The sequence below is a fragment of the Dromaius novaehollandiae genome, chromosome 4, assembly GCF_036370855.1.
Source record: "Dromaius novaehollandiae isolate bDroNov1 chromosome 4, bDroNov1.hap1, whole genome shotgun sequence".
NCBI lineage: Eukaryota > Metazoa > Chordata > Aves > Casuariiformes > Dromaiidae > Dromaius > Dromaius novaehollandiae.
Window position 1 is genome coordinate 6,597,928 of NC_088101.1, and position 15,098 is coordinate 6,613,025.

Sequence of the window (15,098 nt, forward strand, 5' to 3'; positions counted from 1 at the left end):
CGGGCCCCGCGGTGGGGGAGCAGCCGCGCTCAGCCAGGTTCAGGCTGCGGGGCTGGCGGGGGCCGGCGCGGTGCAGTAAAGGCCGAGGGGCCGGAGCCCAGCGCCCGCCCGGCCTGGGCTGCCCAGCGCCGCGGGGCTGGGCCCTGCCTGCAGGGAGCGGAGGGTCCCCCCGGCCCAGGGGCCTGGTTAACACCTGCTGGTGCCGGGAGGGGAGGGCTGATGCCTGGGGGCTGCGAAAGGGGCTCAGGGCACTGCTGTGGGGCTGGAATTGGGGGTGGTGCAGGGCTGGGAGGGGAGGGTGAAGGGGCAGTTTGGGGGACTCAGTCTCCACTTCAGAGCCCCCAAATGAGCACCTGGAGCCTGTCTGGGAGCACCAGAAACGCAGTGCTTGGGGATGGAGGCTAAGTCCTGCATTTCTGGTGCTCCCAGACAGGCCCTGGGGGCTCGTTTGGGTGCTCCAAAATGGAGGCTCATCCTGTGAGTCTGGGGCTCAAGCCCAGGCTGCTGGGACTGGTCTCAGAGCTCAGAAAGGGGGCTTAGTCCTGGGTTTTGGTGCTGGAGAGCAGGGTCAGGGGGCTGTTTTGGGGCTGGAGAAACAGGATGGGGGTCCGGTGTAGGGCTTAGAAAGGGAAGGCAAACGCTGTGGTTTTGGGGCTCAAAGGTGGGTTGAGGGGGCTGCTGTTGGGGTCAGAGTCCATTTCTGAGACCCAGACCTGTGTTTGAGCTGCAAGAAGGCAGGGTTTAGCTTCCCTTTCTCAGTCCTGCATTTCTGGGCCTCAGAAAGCAGGTGCTGGGGGCTGTGCTGGGGGCTTGGAGACAGAGGCCTGGTCTGGGGTTCTTGAGCTCAAAAAGGGAGACCAAGTCCAGTGTTTTGGGGGCTTGAAAACTGGTCGGGTGGGCTGTTTTGGGGCTCAAAACCAGAGGCTAAGTCCTGCGTTTTTGAGATTTGAAAACACACTCAGCCATCTGTTTTCAGCCCCAGAACCAGAGGCCAAGGGGGCCTGTTGGTTGGGGGTGGGAGGGGTGTGGGCAGGGCCTGTGGACCCTCCCTGGAGTTGGGGGTCCATGCGCAGGCACCCCGCAGGCAGGGAGGCTGGCATGCACCAGGCCAAACCTCGCATCTGAGAGAGTCTCTGGCGCAAAAGCAGTTTTGGGGAAGAAACACCAGCCGATGCCAACTTCCCAGTCCAGCCTTTATTCAGTGTTCACCCAGCACTTTCACCACTAATTAAGCAGTCAGCTTAGGGGAATTGCATCCATACTGACCAGGGAGTCAATGTCGATGCAATATCCATAAGCCTAATGCTCAGTTAGTTCAAGCAGTGCACAGGGAACTGACATATATGAACCAATTAGTCAGCATTTACCCCCTACTTTCAATACTAAGTAACCACATCCCTTACAATCCTTGGAGCAATGCTAAGCAACTAATTAGTGGTTATTGATTCCATATGAGTAAGGTCATTAGTCATCCCTGAGTGCAGGTACCTTAGCTCCTTACTCAGCCTTCCCTGAATCTCCATGGGGTAATTAGTCCCCACTGACCCAGCAGCCCTCAGCTGTGGCCACAGTGCTGCACACTGGTACAGCTGCCCTCCACCTCCAGGCTGGGGCAGCAGCTGATTTAGGGCCCTGTCCAAGATCAGTCCATCAGCCTGTACCTACGGGGTCGATATGAACTGGTTACCAGCAGTGCGGGTGCCACATGCGCAGGCTCGTCGCTCAGCACCGCGTCCCTGTCCCTGTCCCCATTGCTGCCCCGGGGGGGCCCGGTGACACCCTCCGCCCGGGGACAGTGGCTGGTTCCCAGCCGCGTCGCTTCCGCGGGGCCCCAGCCCACGGCACCAGGCAGCAGCTGGTGGCTCCGGCCCGGGGCATTGGCCCCAGCGGCACCGGTGGCTCTGGCTCCCAGCGGCAGCTCCGGCTCCTGCGGGAGGGAGGGAAGAGGCGCCCGGGGAGCCCTCGCAGCCCCCCCCGCGCCGCCCGGGGCCCCTCCAGCCCCGGCCAGGCCCATCCGGCAGCGCCGGGGCCCGACCAAGCCCCCCGGGCAGCCCCAGCCCGGCCCAGGCCCCACGGTCCGGGGGCAGCACAGAGACCCCTCTGCCGCGGGCAGCGCCCAGGCCCGGCCCCGCCGCCGCGGCCTCACCCGCTCCTCCGGGCAGGGCCGGGCTCGGGCTCCCTCCGCCCCACGGACAGACCCGGGCCGCCCCGGTTCTCCCCGCACCCCCCGGCAGAGCTAGTGCCCGGGCCCCCCCGCCGCAACCCGGCTGCGGCCTCCCGCTCCCCACCGGTACCTGCTGCTGCCGCCGCTGCCCGGTCCTGCGGCTCCGGTTCCGCCCCTCAGCGCCGCTCCCCGGTGACGTCACGGCTGCCGCGGGCGGTGCTGTGCCGAGGGGCCCCGCGCCACGTGCGGGGGCCGCGGGGAGCCCGGAAGCAGGAGGCCGCGGCTGCGAGTGCCGGAGCAGGGCTGTAGCCTGGCCGCGGGTGGGCGGAGGGGGGGGCGGGTGGCGCTGGGGCAGCAACAGGCTTCGGGGGGGGGGATGGTTGGGGTGCAGGCTGGTCCCGGGGCGCCACCTGGGTCCTGGGGCCTCGAGTGGCAGCTGAGCCGGGTGCTGGGAGCAGAGACCAGGTCGTGTGTTTTGGGGTCCAGAAACGGAGACGCAGCCGCTGCTGTGACTCCCAAAACAGCCGACCTCGCCTCTGTTTCCCAGTCCCAAAAATGCATGACCTGAGTCTCTGTTTTGGGGCCACAAAGGGCAGGTTAGTCCTGTGTTCAAGCACAAGAACAGGCCAATGAGCCCTGGGTTTTGGGGTCCATAAGCAAGGCCAAGTCCTGCATTTTGGAGCCACCAGTGGAGGCTCATGGGGCTGAAAGCAGCAGCTAAGTGCTGCATTTTGGGGCTACACAGAGCATCTTAGTCCCCCTGTTCAAGCACAAGAGCAAGCCAATGAGCCCTGGGTTTTGGGGCCATGGGTGGAGGCTCACAGGGCTGGAAAGAGCAGCTAAGTGCTGCATTTTGGGGCCACAGAAGGGCATCTTAGTCCCTGTTTTCAAGCACAAGCACAGGCCAATGAGGGCTGTTCCTGTGGCTGAAAACAGAGACTAAGTGCTGCGTTTTGGGGACTCGGAAACAGAGGCGAGTTCAGCTGTTTCCAGCCCCCAAGTGGAGGCCGAGGGGGCCCTTTTGGGGTGGGGGCAGGCAGGGGTGGGGGCAGGGCACATGGACCCTCCCCAGAGAGGGGGGTCCATCCGCAAGCCCCCCATAGGCAGGGAGGCTGGCATGCACCAGGCCGAACCTCGCATCTGAGAGAATCTCTGGCACAAAAGCGGTTTTGGGGAGGAAACACGATCAGACACTGTCTTCCACTTCCAGTGTTTATTCCACATTTGTACAATACTTGGAATATTTTATTCCATGTGTGTATTGAGTATGTACACTGTTAATATTGCATACATACTGAGTTTATCATATTTATACTATATATAACATATAATACGCACTATTAAACTATGATATTAATATGCAAGCTGTGACAGTGATTGATTTATGACCTTGTCAGTCACCACCATTGCTGTAATGAGGCCAAGCCCTAAGGAGCCAGAGCTGAGCTGTGAGGAGCCCGTGCTGTGCTCCCAGCAGGCTCCCAAGGAGGCCCAGAGCCAGGTGGGCCCAGGCAGGTCGTCCCCAGCCAGGAGCAGGGCAGGAGGGAGGCGAGCAGAGGCATCCTGCTGCGAGCAGGGAGCCAGGCAGCTTCTGTCTGGGAGGAAACAAACCTCACACTGCCTTTCTGTGCCACAGTGCTCCCAGCTTCATTGCAGAGCGCAGAAAGGAGGTGCGAGGCCATTGTGTGGTGTCAGCAGCCCCTGGCCAGGACACAGAGACAGGCAGCAAGGCTGGAGCTGTTACTCACCAGTGACACAACCCTCCCAGGCTCCTTAGGGAGAAGGCACCAGGGGAAAATGCCCCCCCCTGGCTCACCAGGAAGCACCTCCGAGGTCCCTGTGGGGGTGAGAGGGGCCGGGATGCAGCCCCTGCTGCCGGACACGCTGTCTCAGGCTCTGCGCGCAGGCGGCAGCGTCCGAGAGCCGGTGCTGGGGCGATGCAGGGGCGTTTGCACTGGCCGTCCCAGACAGCACTGCTGGGACTCCTCTGTCCCTGGAAAAGTAAAAAGCAAAAAACAAACACAAAAAAGTAGTGCAGGGCATTTCAGGAGAGGCCCAGCACCACCACAAGCCACCCCCAGGCACCCGGCTTGGCCGTGCCCACCCCGCCGGGCACCCCGCAGCCCCCCACGCTCAGCACTGGGGCTGTGGCAGAGACACTGCAGCCCTGCCGCAGCCTCCCCGGGCAGAGCTGCCCCGCGGGGCTCGGCCTGAGCCCGGCAGCAGCCTGGGGGAAGGTTTTCAGCCAAAACAAAGAGCACTACAGGCCATAACGACAGGCATGTAAGAGCTCTCATTCCCAAGAGTCAGCAAAAGTTAGGGCTCATTCAAAAAAAACCAATAGATTTGAAAACTAGCTTTTCCACACTGCATCAAGCCACCTGAAGGGTATTCAGTCATACAAGCAAGTGGCCTGACTATTAACAAACAATTCAACAGAACAGAGGCTTAGAAATAACACCGAATCTTTGCAACAACTCATCTCAGTGTGGACTACAAATCGTATTTCCCCATTTCTGGTTGAAGACAGTAGGGACAGACAGGTCATAATCAGCCAAGTACAGCCACAGTTACAGGCCAGACCATTCGAGGAGACCCATCTCACTAACTAGCCCCAAGCAGACACACAAACTGATCCACGTTACCTGGTCTAGGTCCTCGGGGTGGAAAACCTGGTCTTTCCCTTGGATGCTGTTCACGTACGCGAGGAGGCTGAGACTGAGCTTTGGGTTTAGTTTCAACTCTTGGCTGAAACAGGAGGAAAAGACACATTATTAAACACCGTGTATTAAAGAAAAGCCCCAGTTAAAAAAAAAACAAAAAACAAACAAAAAAAAAACACACACACACCAAAAATCAGGCAAGACAGGTAAGCAGCATGCACAAGACAAACTCGGGAAGATATGCATCCATGTCAATGTGTTTGTGTTTCGAAACTGATTTTTTTCCACCTCTATCAATTCCTCTGTACCAACCCAGGACTGCAGTGTTCAATTTTGTCTACTAAAAGGTGCAAAGCAAACATCTCTGAATCAGAACTTTTCCCCAAATGCACCGCTAAAGTGAACTTTCTGTGTTTGACCAGGCATTGAGACCCCCAATGCCCCATAATTCAAGAATCCCTTGACCTGGCTAAACAACTGCCCCCCCCCCCCATAGATCAAATAAAGCTTCCTCATGCCAAGCTCAAAGTTGAAGGATTAGCAGGGGGTCCAAGACAAACATGAAGAGATGGAGAAATCACATTTTCCATTCAAGCCCCTGAAGGATTCTTTTTCTAGAGTGCTGGAGAAGTGCAAGGCAGCTACTGAAAAGCAAGAGGAAAACCAAACAAAAGCCTTCAGAAGCACATTTCTGATATAAAAAAAACCACCTGAAACAACAATTTCTACAGACTACCTGCTGAGATTCCTCCTCAACTTTCGTTATGTCAAGGTCACAATGTACAGAGGACAACCTGGAAGTTCTCAGGAACAAGAACGTCTCAGTCAAACTTTTGCAAGTAAAAAATGCCTTTAAAGGTATTTTGAAGAAGAGACAGACAGAACTTTCAAAACTATTTCCAAGCAGCCTGTTGGTTACTGAAGCAATTTCCAACCTTTTTCAAAATCCATTTTTTGTACAACAGTCCAGCAGCTGCTGCTGCACTTGCTTATCATCTTGGAAAACCAAAATAATTTGTAGAAGCTACAAGATGAACACTAGCTTCCGAGTAAGGTTACACAAGGACAATGGCTATAAGCTCAGTCTATCAGACTGCCACTGAAAAGGAGTTCATGTTAAGCAGCTCCCTTGTTTTCCTTTGAGGACTCAAGGCAACTGACAGTTGCAACTGGAGAACCCCCGAGAGGGAAAAAAAGACATGAAACACCCAGGTATTATGCACCAAATAAGTGTCTCGGTCCTCCTATTGCTTGTGCTCTATTCAGCTAGGCATTACCTTGTCTTTCAAACATTTCTGGAATCAGTACTTCAACTCCAAGAATCAGCTGGAAAAATCATCATACCTCCTTCTGGCTCATAAGATCACCACCGTCTTTTACTCACACATCTTTACTGCATTAAAAATTACACCTCTGAAGAAAAACTCAAGATGTTTCCATCCTCCATTGCTTAGACTCTTACTGCTATCAGGATTAAATACTCTTCCCCTACCCCAACCAGAGCAAAACTTTGCTAAGTCACTGATGTCCCTCTTCTAGATCTTGTTATAACAGAAAACCGCTTTGCAGTCCTGTGAACTTCTCACCTCCCACGTAAATACTTTCTCTATACCTAACCAAAAAGCAGCTCATCTCATTAGTTGCTTTCTAATCAGTACCACCCCCTTTCACAGAGAAAAGCTGCCTCAGTGCTCTCTGGTGCTGCTCAAAGATGTGAGCACTCCTGCAAATCTCTGCTCTGCCAAAAATACTGTAATCATTAGCAGCATCCCAAGGTTCCTGTAAAGAGCTGCCAGTTACAGTCCAAGCAGCAGCTAATTCAAAGACTAAAGGAGTGCTCAGCCCGGGAGCAAGTTATGCCACAAATCTCAACCTACCAGAGCCTTGAGAACAACTCCGGAAAAGATGACAGCGTCTCCGTTCGCTCCTAGAGCTCCAAAGGAGAAGGACATGGGCCTCTTTCTGCCACTGCAGTGCTACTGGCCATGACAGCAAAAGCAGTCAGCCACAAGCCTTTCCTCAGTTTGGAACAGAATACCCTCCTCAAACAGAGGAGGACGGGCAGAAAGGGCGAGACACGAGGTGGCTCCAAAGGCCGGTACAATTCTATTCCGGAAATCTTCAAGGTTTAAAAGCCTCTCCAGAGTGAGATGTTTGCCACACTGATGACACGTGCATGCAAAGAACCAACTAGCCAAGCAAAGCAACCAACCAACCCCACAAAACAAAGGAAAATGAAAAAAGCACATCCCCTCACCTGGATTCCAGCAGTCAGGTTAGATGCATAGCTCAGACCGCTGCCACGCTGTCTCGGAGGCAAACAGGGACCACGTGAGAACTCTCTGAAAGGCACTCGTCAGTCACTTCCACAAAGGCATCACAGACTGACACAAGCTACCGAGCCAAAAACGCTAACCATCCTAAACCGAGAGAGGACGGAGCAGCTTTCAGAGCCTTCTCTTCAGTTAAACCTTGCTCCATAAAACTGAAGTCGGCCTTAAAATACCTTGGACTTCCAGCACAGTTATGTTTAATGCACAGATCCCTCCACAGAAAAAATTTAAAGTCTATTTAAAGTCTGAAGAGATTTTAGGTGGTGAGGTGAATGAAGCCTGTATAAACACCAACCTCATCTTGAGCTCACCATTTCCAAGCCCAAAGGAAAGGGTCAAGGAGTACCCTGCCTGCCTCCCCACCACCACCTCTAGGACAGCTACGGTATGAATGCCAGCAGAAGGTCAGGATGGCTTTCCGTTTACAGTAAAGAGCAAGACATGCAGCTAATGAGTGCAGAACAAGTAAAGGCACTCTCGCAACAGGCAAGGGCATCTCTCCCTCTTGCAGCAGGTCATTTTTTTTTAAGCTCGTGGTAAAAGTCCAAGTGCCTGGTCTGCACCGGATCTCTGAGACTACTCACAAACACCAGCTATCCTGAGGTTAAAAACTAAGTCTCTTCTTTGCTGTAAAGAGAAGGTCCAACTTACCACTGCAGGTTGCTATTGGTCAGTGACAATTTCTAATCACCCACAAAGAGAAAAAGAGCAAGGATTACCTCAGCCAGGAATGCCGACCTGTTTAACTTCACAGCTGTCAACAGATAGGACCTGAACGGGTTTTTATCTGAAACACTACACATGAAGTCCTCCAAGGTGTTCCGAGCTATACCAAGGAGGTTTCATTTAAAACTTGATAAAAGACGGGGAAAAAAACTGGAGCGATGGAAGGAGAGGGCTGAGACAAACAGTTTCTGGACTGTTTTGTAACATCACTGATGCTGGTTTGAGCAGCATCCCCTCCCCACCCACCGGTGCAATCTACTATCCTTGTTTACATGTACCAGACATTAATGAAGGCAAGAGCACGGGAACAAACTGCTGCTGCTTTGTAACCCCTCGTAGAAATAGTTTGGGTGCCTTTTCCACCAGCTTTCTGCACACCGTGTCTGAAAAGCGTGCAAGAGAAGGAATTGAGAACAGACTATCCTGTCTCCAAAAGAGTTGAGAGAGTTATCCTGCCTGTTCCTGTTCCTCTCTTGTTCAAAAACTTCCATGCAAAATTACTTGAACATGAAGTCACAGCAAACGTAATCTAAAAGGTGGAAACCACAACGAGCTGCAGAGGCAACATAAAGAAGGTTCAGCTGGACACCTACAGCCTATAGTCTGTTCTCTGGACTAGATCATTTTAAATGATTCTTCAGTCATATTACAAAAATCTACTCTCTCTATTGCAACTAAAAGCACTGAAAAGCCTGTTCTGGTTTTGTATAAGGAAAACCTATTTTGCACTAAAAAAGAAGCACCGTTTTGACTGCTCAAATACCACCTGAATGCTCAAAGCCCTTTTGAAGCCGATGAAAGCAGACAGTCTTCCCAACTCCTTACACAGCCATCATCTGATTTTCATGACAACCTTGTCAGACCAGAAGCAATACCATACAAGGCAGATTTTTCTTTTTTTTTAAAAAAACATGCTTTTGGCTGAAGAGCAATCCTAGACTGGTTCCTCTCTGTCAATAAAAAATGAAGAAACCACTGCAAAAACAACAGCTGCAATAACACAGATGCCCTACTAAAAGTTGCAGTCTTTGTAAAAGGCTGGACATGAGCTGCGCGATATACGTGCCTGTGGAACACAGCGTCAGTAAAACAGATTAAAGCGCATGATGTTTTTTATTTCGAGGGCTCTTTGTTTACATGGAGGCAGCTGAATTGAGAGTCTCAGGTCATCTCACACCAAGTTTTTTGGCATGTGCAGGACATGAGCTACCACCCGGTCCAACTTTCTTTCTCTGGTCCTCTGAAAAATGGTGCAATCCCTTTTGCTGCTGGGGCACTTCTGCCAACGAAATACCCCTTTCGCACACGCATTAGGAAACTACTATTTTGGGGGTTTTCTTGTGCTTTTTGTTGTTTTTCTTTTTAAGCCAAACCATATCCCAAAAAGACAGGCCAAAGAAAAACCTTAGTAGTCATTTCCTGATTGCATATTAACAGCTTTTAACTTTACCACCACCCAAAGTTTCACCTGTTAAGTGTACGTGCCTTCAGCTGTGACAAGAAGGTGAGTGCATTAACATTGAAGACACAATTCATTTGTGAAATTTCAGCCATGCAATCTGATCTGTTAAGAACTGAAGCAGTTTGCAGAAGTAATGAGACAACCCAAGGTGTTCACAGAGGGGTTACCTGTGAGACGGTGCTTTAACGTGGGGTGGAATTGCAGAGGAAGAAACAGACCCACCAGAGGCAGGTTTTTCCTGGTCACCGAAGCCCAAGAGAAAGCCTGCAGGAAACGCCACAAACCTGGGCTGCTCATCACAGCAAACCGCTGACATTCCTGCAGGGAAACTCGTCTGCTGAAAATACACTTTTGGTTCACATGCAGCTATTAAATCATTGCTGTGCTGGCATTACCTCGACGATACAGAAGGATTTGCAGTTCTAACCAGCTGTGGACTCCAACAGCACAGATCGAGCAGGTACCGTACTCACTGCCACTATGTGAGTGAGCTCAGCTCCCTCAGCATCCCGAGATCGCTGCTTTCCGTGATGTAATCAAACCTAGGACTGAAGGCAGACGCTGCCCTGGGCGGGTGCGTGCCCTGGCTGCATTTAGTGCCACCGAGCCCAGCGGGACCTGCGCACTGCCCCCCGCCACACCCCAGACCGCCCCATGCAGGTGACAGCAGCCAGGAGCCACGAGGCAGGAGGGGTGTTTCCTGGCCAGCAGCCGGGCACAGGCACTCACCGGACACCGCCTCCCTCCCGCGCCGGCATCCCCCAGCGCTCCGTGTCCGGGCTGCGCTCCTCGCCACGGCTCAGGCTGAGCTTTCCCCGCTCAGCCGCTCCCGCGTGGCATCACCTGTGCTGGCAAAGGCCCTCGCGAGGGACCGGCCGCAGAGCCGCAGCGAGCAGGATCCGGCTCTCGCCCGAGCAGCAGCTCCCGCCCCAGCGCTGGGCTGGACCTCGGGATCTCGCTGTGATGGAGCAGCTGGGGATCACGGCCGCTCCCCACGAGGCTCCCGTCAGTCAGACACAGCCATCACAGCACCACCGCCGCACACAGCACCACCGCAGCAGAGCCAACCCACACGACCGCGTTGCACAGGGCCCAGAGCCGCCCCCTCCGCAACCACCCTGTTGCAGCAGCGCCCGGTGCCAACGGCCCCTCCCTGCGTTACCGAGGCCCTCGGAGGAACAAGGAGCATCTCTGACCCCCAACAGCAGAAACCCTGCTCCCCTCACGGGGAAAGCAGTAGAAATGCTTTGCCCAGGCTCGGCCGTGTAGCTCAGCAGCTGCTGTTCAGAGGGAAACACTGACACCTGATGAAAAGTTGTAGTTTACAGAGCATGCCTTGCTCCTGATTTGGTCCTCTGATAGTCACTAACATTTTCCTTTCAGGTAAAACAATGACCTTTCATTCATGATAAATTAGCAGCTGCCTGTTACCTTCTCCAGGGTTAAGTGTTCCTGTACTCCAAGTCACCAGTTTTATTACACAAAGGCTGCAGCTGCAGTCCCTGTTTTCCAGGGCACTAAAACACCCAGACCACCACCATCTGCTTTTTCACCATTTAAAAAATAAGGGCAAAGTCAGGACTAGCTTCTCTCTGACAGCCTGTACCTCAGGCATATGATCACCTCCAGAAATTAGATGCTTCTTCAGCCTATCTGTAAATCCACCTTCCTTCCATCCGCACAGCCTATGGGAAAGAGAGCACATCTCATGGCTCAGAAAGATGCAGACTTCAGAGTACTCCTTTGGAAGCTGCACTGAGTTCAGGGTTGGGGGTAATACTCATGTTAATTCATTGAAGAAAAGGTTGAGGCCAAACCAGAGGACTTGGAGCATTTAAAAAGCAAGAACAGCAGTGTTCTGCCACTGGGAGAGGACACAGCTACCTAGAGGCCTTGATCTCTGAGAGCTCCTAAAGGAAAAGACTGGGATTTCTGCAATAAGAAAAGATCACTGCAAAGCAGCACCTAGTGACAAATGCTGCAATGTCTCTGGGATGTGATTTCCATGCCTGCTGCTTAGGTCTTTCATCTAACTAGACATTATCTGCTCTTCTCACTGTATACATCAGTTTCCTTCCACAAAGATGTCAACATGGCACCATCAAGAGGACCCAGTACGCCCATGTTTGCTTAGGCTGCATAACCACATTCATTCTGCATTGAGTTCCTCTAGTCTATCTAAACAGAAAAACTGTATTTATCAACAAAGTACTCCAGCATCTTACAAAAAGCCCTCTCCTTTTGTGTCACAGTTCACTCAGACTGTTTCAAGGGTTTAATTCTCTCCCCTTCTCTGGTGCCTGGCAGACCCTGCTTTGCCTCACGCGGCAATGCTTCTTCATTACCTACAATGCTTGCAGTGCTTTACCGTGACATTTCAAATGCTGCAGTTACAGCCTTTCCAGGGGAACTGAACCACAGGCTCTCTGTGAAGGTAGCCATGGCTCAAATCTTATGAAATCCTGCAATCAAGAGAGATGAACAGCTGTCTGAGGAAGGGGGGGAGGCAGGAGGGGCGTTTAATTTAGGGCCATCGTACCTGCGGCACAGACTCTTTTCTGCGCCTCTCCACAGCAGACGAACCAGCATCCACTTGTCATCTGACCCGTCATTCATGGACTGCCTGGATTAGTGTCTTCTGTTCGTTTTGGCTGCAGTCTGTTGGGAGAAAAAGTTATTCGGGGTGGGAAAACTAGAAGCAACAAAAGCAACGACTCTGTCTTTGACAAGCTGCTCCACTACTACTCTTTCTTTCTTTCGTCCTCTGGCTGTTGAAGGCAGCCCCTTCCCTTTGGAGCGCAGCTCCGGCTCGTGGCTGACACCCATCCTCACCTCAGTCTCCGGGATTTGGGGCTGCTTGCTGGAAAAGATTTTAGCCTTTGTCGGATGCTGTGAGTACACGCTTGCAATGTACCTTGTATTTTCTTTCAGGAGCATAAAACTGAAGAGGAAGACCACCCTTCACATCATCTCAGCAGCTCCACTTTCTCTGCCACAGAATAAAGAGCAACACTCGTATTTTTTTTCCCCCTTCAAATTACAGCACAGCTTTAAGCCGTGTTCCTCCATGTTTGCCAAAGTGTTTCCAAGTCTTAGGCATCTGTTTTTTCAGAGAGCAGGTGAAAAGCTTAGCTCCCAGTAAAATGCATGAAGTCTGAAAAAGAGGTCATCTCAGAAATCTGTTATGTAACACATCTTTAAAGAAGCTATTTCTCTCTATGTCTGGCAGCACCCGTTGCCAATTGAGACAAGAAAGGAGCACTTCTGGGAAGGGGATGCGCTGGTTCTGCTCAGCAGAGCATCCGGAGAGGAGCACAGAGTCTCTCAGGAAAAGCCTGAAGGCTTACCGTGAGGACATGGGACACATCAAATGATGCACAACATACAGACAGAGCCATGAATCCACCTGACCTTCACTTTCTGATTTCTTCTGATCTAATGAAAATGCTAAACAAGGCAGGATTTGGTAGGTACAGTAAGTTCCCATTATAATAATAACTATAATAATTTATATTTAATTATTATAATAATTTCTGTGGCTCTTTGATACCCGCATATATTTATACACTTGTCCAAACCTAAACTATATTTCCTCCTTAATGAAAACCTGGTAATTTTTCCCATCAGCCTGGGTGGCTTGCTCTTTACAACTCTGTAGTCCAAGCGTCTAATCCTGCAAGATAGTGCTTACAGTAGTTGGTTCAATTAAAACCTAGTTGCATCTCTCCTACTTTCAACATTCATTATTTTGAAATACAAAGACTACTTTTAATTCTCTCTCCTCCTTCAAGAGTATTTTCCCAAAACACAGATTTGCATGAAGAAATTTGGATACAAATAGGCACTGCGTGATCCTGACCATTCTCCGCAGTACAGCAGCATTTCACAGAGCAGAGGGTCACTGCCAGGGGGTCTGAGTCTCTCCGCTTTGCAGCCTAACACCAAAATCTTTCTCTTTTGTTTCATGGGAACCTCGGGAAGCCACAGTCAGGACTGGCGCCTCGCTGGGCTAGAGGGTGGATAAGCAGCTGTGAGGACGGGGGAAAGTTTGCAGTCCTCCCTGCTTTTTCCAGTGCACATCTATTTCCTTATGAAAAGCGTTAACAGCTGCTCCAGATGAGTTCTGGTAGTTCTAGAGACAAGCACTTTGAGGTGCTTTGGGCAAATATACCCGATCTTGCTCTGCAAAGACTTTTCACATTAGATTAATCCACTCTTCACATCAACTGAACAAACCAGCAAGGCTGGCAGTCCTTTGACATGGGCACCTGCCTCTTGCAATATGGATTAAAGTCATAAGACTCATTTCTTACATACCAGAGGACCTTTCTGAGAGCATCACAGACACCTTGGCTGTGCCGGGCCAGAGCCAACGAGCAGGGGGTGAAAACTCCCCATTTCACAACAAACCCCTGCAGCCGTCCCATCCATCCTGTCAGCACAATGTTGGATTCTGTTCCAGGGAGCCCCTTCTCCATCCTTCTTCAAAGAAAGGTGCGTTTCCTCCTTACCGGGGTTCTGCGAGAAAGAAGAGCTACACTGTAAAAAAAACACTGCTATCACTGCTAGATAAAAACAATCTTGCTGCTTTAGAGGAAATAAAGCACAGAACACAACTGCAAAGTGAACTCCTTGGCGGTCAGCTGGATCGGGCAAAGCTCCTTATCCTTCAGGTAGTCCAAAAAATTACATATTTTAATGCTTGACAAGAGGTGGCATGCTGAGCATAAATGCCCTAGATGCTGAGACAGCTAAAGAAATGTTTCCATTTCCAGCAACTTCTTTGGTTAACTCTTTGACACTTGAAATAAAAAAAAATGCAGACAAGTTCATTAAATACAGCCCCTGGTACATCTGATCACTTCATGGTATGATGTCACATGCCTACTGCTAATACCTAGGAAAGACAGAAAACCCATCATCACGTGCTGAACCTAAGGACTTCTGCTCCCAAAACGCTCTTTCCTATAAATTTCTATGAACTGATGAAGAAACAGCAGCAACAGAAACAAGACCTGTGTGTCACCTACCCCAATCAAGTAAGCACACAATGTCTTTTTCCCAGGTTTTACACTAACCAGTCATCATGATGAGTGTGACTATGAAACCCAACCAGGATACACCTCCCTAGGCCTCCTGCCCACTTACAGCCATCCCTTGCACTGCCAGTGCAATGAATCAGTTTCAGACTGCCAGTTCACAGAAAATCCTATGCCCACAGGCTTTTCTGCAGCCTTGTTGAAAGCCATGACCCCAGAGCAGACCTTAGCTTCCTTTTGGTTCATGTTTCCAGCCCCACCACCCCCATATGCTCCCTGCTGAAAGCTGAGGGGGAATTGGAGGACTGCAGGGCTCAGGCCCACAAGCTCATTTCTAGAAACCCCACTCACACCAACAGGAAGCTGCAGGCAGTTCCCATGCTCAGCAGGGACACAGTCTTTTACATGGGGCTTTGTGGTGGCAGTGGGCAACAGAAGAGGAACAGCAAGGAGGAAGACTGCTGGTGACCAGGGCAGAGCTCTCTAGGGAACAGGAGGATCCCTCCTGGGCCTCATGTGCAGGATACAACCGGATTTAGGTCTCTCTGGGCACACAGGGAGAGCAAAAGCTGGGGGAATTGGCTGCCAGCTTGAGCTTTGTGCAGTGGGTCAGGACACAGCTGCAGGCAGCAGAGATCTTGATTGCACCCTCTACCCCACCCAGGGGTCCAGCCTCAGGAGGGAACCCAGCATGCTCCCCATGCAGCCTCC